General features: G+C 35.2%; 1 pseudogene; it reads left to right on the top strand.

The window, feature by feature from the left end:
- The first annotated feature begins 276 nt into the window (after positions 1-276).
- LOC134391151 (small ribosomal subunit protein uS2-like) lies at positions 277-1,087 on the top strand (annotated as a pseudogene).
- Positions 1,088-5,359: the final 4,272 nt, after the last annotated feature.

The raw sequence follows: 5,359 nt of genomic DNA, 5'->3' as shown, positions 1-5,359 counted from the left end.
AACACAAGCACAATCTTCTATTTCCTTGTTCCTTGCTTTGAAAAGTGACAATATATAGCAAACTAATTCATACTTTTAACAGAAATTTACTGAGCATCTACTACGCAATAGACATTATGCTAGAATCTGGGAATAAATTTGTGAATAAGACCCACATGGCACCTGCCCTCATGGAGGTTGGATTCACCAGGGATTAAGCCTTTGCATGCTACCCAAAGAGGGGTTCGTATGGTGGTGTTCTGGATTCCTGCTGTATCTTAAAGGGAACCTTTCACAATGTCTGGAGCCCTTAATGTCCTGCAAATGAAAGAGGAGGATGTCCTCAAATCCCTTGCAGCAGGAATCCACTTAGGTAGCACCGACCTTGACTTCCAAATGGAACAGTACATCTACAAAAGGAAAAGTGAGGACATCTATACCATGAATCTGAAGAGGACCTGGGAGAAGCTTCTGCTGGTAGCTCATGCCATTGCTGCCATTGAAAACGCTGCCAATATAAGTGTCATATTCTCCAGGAATACTGGCCAGCAGGCTGTGCTGAGGTTTGCTGCTGCCACTGGAGACACTCCTATTTTTGGCCACCTCTCCTGGAACCTTCACTAGCCAGATCCAGAAGCCTTCCAGAGCCATGTCTTCTGTGGACCCCAGGTCTGAACACCAACCTCTCACAGAGGCCTCTTATGTTAACCTGCCTGCCATCGCTCTGTGTAACACAAATTCTCCTTTGTGCTTTGTGGACATTGCCATTCCATGTAACAACAGGGGACCTTACTCAGTGGCTTTGACGTGGTGCATGCAGCTGAGAAGTTCTGCACATGTGGGGAAATAGAAAAGGAAGAGCAGACCTCTGCTGTAAAAGCTGTGACCAAGGAGAAATTTCAGGGTGAATGGACTGCTCCATCTCCTGAGTTTACTTTTGCTCCTCCTGAGGTCACAGACTAGTCTGAAGGCATGTGGGTGTGCTGGTGGCTTCTGTGCCTATTTTACAGCTCCCCAAAGACTGGAGTGCTTGGCCTGCTCCCCAGCTCTGGTCTGCAGCTCCCACTGCTCAGGCCACTGGGTAAGAACAGCCACTGAGTGGTCTTAAACTGTTCTTCCATAGGCCCTTAAGCAAAATGGAAATAAGGCTGGTGGAAAATAGACATCAGTTTCTTAAGAAAACCAAACCCAAACAAACAAACAAACAATAAAACCACAGGGGTTGAAATAATAGACTAAGATGAAGCCAAATTTATTTTCAGTATGCCCCTTCCCTTACCCCCTCCCCACCACTTTTTGTTTTTCTGGCTAAGTGGAGAACTACTTATAGAATAGTAAGTAAAGGACTCAATTCTTTAAAAAAGCACTTCACTAAAAGTGCTTGGCTTTCTGTTTTCTCTAGAAAAAAAATTAATTATATTGCATATGAATATGAATATCATATGATTTTTAAACTCAATAAAGATATAAAAGCAATTGTTAGCTAAGCACTGTCCAGTTATGCAGGATAAAGCTACAGTAGTTACTGTAGGAGTGTATTTTTATCACTAAGTTTGCCAAAGTACCCCAAGGACTTCACTTGCAAGAGGAAATAACAGATGCAATACATGTGTTATAACTGGAAATCCTACTGCTATGAATTCTGATAGCAAGTTCAAATAATGGATCTGTAAGTGGAAACAAAACAAACTCGGTATTGTAATTGATTTTTTAAAACAACTTGAACATTTCTTGAAATAATTAGGTCGGATATAACATTTGAAACGTAAATGTGGGTTTCAAAAGGATTCAAATGATGAAGTATTACCTCACTGGAATTTTAAAAAATTGCTACGACATATTGGAAATTTAAATTACTTGCCTACTTCTGCAGCTTTATGCACAGTTTTTCTGGGTGCAAATCAGCTTCTAGTTTTTATTTTAAGATGTGCTTAAAACATATGAACCAGATTAACTTAGCTTCCATCTGCACAAAAATAGGAAGGTTTCACTGCCTTGTGTATCGACCAGCAAATATTTTCTCTTCTTATATCAACTTCTGCTGGGAGGCAGAGAAAAACTAGACAGACGAGAAAGAAGTGCCACCATGATCTAATTTCTTTCAATTACTTTGGGTCTTACTGGAGCATACATCTTATATTTTATGGCCACCCATTCATCTCTTGTGCTTTGCTGCCTTTGTAATCTCATCATTAACAATATATGAGAAGAGTAGTTCTTCAGATTTAGGTAAAACTGTGATTTGTTCATGGCTGCTAGCATGCTAGGGGTGGATTGGCTTTTGTTATGAATCATTTGGGCGCCTGATTTAATATATGTTTGGGCTGTAAGTCTGGCTTTGATTTTTAAACATTTGACAGATTGAGTCAATCTTGCATGAATGTAAGTAAAACGCAGTGTGCACTGATTATTATTTCCCTAAGCGTGGGTTTTTCAGGCATGTAATAGTATGAGCTTATGGCTGCTGTGAATTTACAATCATTTTGAATAAGACTTTAACCTGTTATGCTTGTTCACCAAAATCGTGAACAGAAAGAATTGTTAAGAGAGATTCAAAAAATATTGAATTAAGAAGCATTGAAAAAATTAAATTTTGTGATGAAGAATAGGAGTTTGGCATCATACGGATCTGTGCTCAAAGTACTGGATTCTTCATGTTGTATATACTTGGACAAGTTAATCAACTTAGAGCTTATTTCTTTATTTGTAAAATTTAACTAAAAACAGGATCTGTTCCCTGAAATTGTTTTCAGCATTAAGTCACATAATCTTTGAAACACGATCATCTCAGTGGCTCAATAACTGTTACCTATAATATATAATAGAATTTTTTTTTTTGTAGTTTAACATGCATTTAGAAAAGTGCACAAAACCTAACTGCATAGTTCAATAAAGTTCTGAAAACTAAACATATCAGTGTAGATTGCACTGAGATTAAAAAAAAAAAAAGACATGATATTATTACGTGTTCTAGAAACTAGTTCCCACCATCGCTAGGAGTAATCATTAACCTGACTTCTATCATCATAGATGAGCTTTGCTTGTTTCTGAAATTCATGTATAGATTCCTCCCACAGGCACTATCATGTTGTCTGTGAATAAAGATGTATTCTTCCTTTCCAACTCTGTCTCTTTTTTTCCCTCCCCTCTTGCACTGGGTAGAACTTTCCGTACAGTGTAGACTAGAAATGGAAATAGCAGTCATCTTTGCCTTGTTCCTTATCTCAGAAGAAAGTGTTTAGTAATTCATCATTTTGTATGATTTTTGCTATATTTTAAAAACATATTATCAGGTTAATTCCTATCTATTCAACTTTGGCTAGGAGTTTTTCTTTTGTTTTGTTTTTAATAAAGAATGTTGAATTTTATCACAGGCCTTATCTGTATTCATGGATATGATTTTCTCCCTTTTTGTGGATAATGCATTAAATTACATTTTTCCCCAAGTGCTGGCCAACTTTGTATTCACAGAATAAACCTAACTTAATTGCAGCATATTATTGTTTCTAAATATCTCTAGATTTGATGTAATATTTTGTTGCAAATTTTACTTCTATGTTGATGAGAACGATTTGCTGTAATTTTTCTTTCTTGTAATGTCCTTGTCAGATTTTATGTCAGACTTATGCTGGTCTCATACAAAAAGGTGGGAAGTATTTCTTTTGTTCTTTTTTCTTTTTGAAATTCACATTTCTTTTTAAAAATGTTTGGAAGAACTCACTATTGAAACCTCTGAACTTAGGGGTTTATTGTGTCAGGTTTGGTAATCAATGGTTTTTAAGAAATGTGTACTTTTCATCTAAATTGTCAAATTTATCTTTTGTCCTTTATTTTTTCCTCCTTTACTTTCTTGGGTTGATTTGCTCCTCTTTTTCTAGTTTCTCAAGATTGATGCTAAGATCATTGATGCACAACTTTTGTTATTTTCTAATACATACATTTTAAAGCTGCAAATATGCCTGTAGCACTGTATCAGATGTATCTTACAAGATTTGACGTGTTGAATCTTCATTACATTTAGTTCCAAAGATTTTCTAATTTTTTTGTGAGTTATTTCTTGAGTCACATTTTAATTTAAAAATGTATTGCTTAATTTCTAAGAAGTTGGGGATATTCTAGTTTTTTAAATTTTTTATTATTAGACTCACTTATTAATTAATTGCACTATGTGCCAAAAACATAATTAGAATGATTTAAATCCTATGTAATTCGTTTACATTTATTTGAGGACTAATGTACTTTATTTTGGCAAATGTTCTGTGTGGATTTGCAGAGAATGTATATTGTCCTCTTTAAGTGCAGTGTTCTGTGAACGTCAATTATGTTAAGTTGCTTAGAAGTGTTCAGATCCTCTATGATGTTACTGATTTTGGTTATTCTGGGTGGGAACTCTGGTATCATGCCAGTGATTCCACCCACTTTTGAGTGAAAGTAGTCACTAACATGTAGTTTCTTTTATTAATTCTGCTACTTAATTTTGACAAAAAGTAAAGTCTTCATAAGCAAATTGATGCTTGAATGTTGAATTTTAATATCAATTAATGTTACTTAGAATTCATATTTAGAATATTGCTTTATTTAGTTGAAAAGCCATCTGAATTCTTGTTTACTCATTAATTTAACGTTTCTAGAAGATACTGTTATCATAGGTGATGACATATTTTCTTCTTTGATACCTAGAGGATGTTGAGAATGAAATGCTAAATTTTGTTTTACAGCTCAATGAGTCAGTGGGTAATACTAATGAAATGCCTAATTGTCCTAAGGTTGACAAAGTTAAGCAGACCAGCTTATGCCATAACAATCAGGGTTTCATTAGATCTAGGTAATTAAGCATCTGGCTTTACCAAGTAGAACCCTCAGAAGATCTTGAAATGATAACTGAGTGAACTGTCAGCCCAGGATTTCCAAATGATAATGGTTTTCATATCAATCAGCTAGATATTTCAATCCAAAATACTGAAGTTTTGTCATCAATCAGGGGGCTATATTAAGTGCCTGATATGTGAATACTTTAACACAGAAGGCTGTGGTTTAACTTCAAATATAAATGATGAGATCTTAAAGGTGATGTTTATGAGAAATCATTTGGACAAGTTTTCAGTATCAGACCCTTAGCTATTTAGTCTGACCCATAGAATCTATAAGAAAATATAAGGGAATACTACAATTGGCTTAGTGCTTGGAATTCATTTTTAATTCTAATGCATGTATTTGCTACAATTCTTGTTTGGGAATTTAAAGTGTGTTATTGTGTATTCTAAGACTATTGTTCTACTAAAAGAATATAAGACACGCCGACATGTTGCAATATTCCTTTGCCAATCTTTCTTTTTTGTAATTTTCTTGGTCTTGAAAGTCAATAGATAGAATGGAACAA

This window comes from Cynocephalus volans, chromosome 11 (assembly GCF_027409185.1).
Source record: "Cynocephalus volans isolate mCynVol1 chromosome 11, mCynVol1.pri, whole genome shotgun sequence".
Classification (NCBI taxonomy): Eukaryota; Metazoa; Chordata; class Mammalia; order Dermoptera; family Cynocephalidae; genus Cynocephalus; species Cynocephalus volans.
Note: the sequence above shows the minus strand (reverse complement) of the source record. Positions and strands in the feature narration are given on the sequence as shown.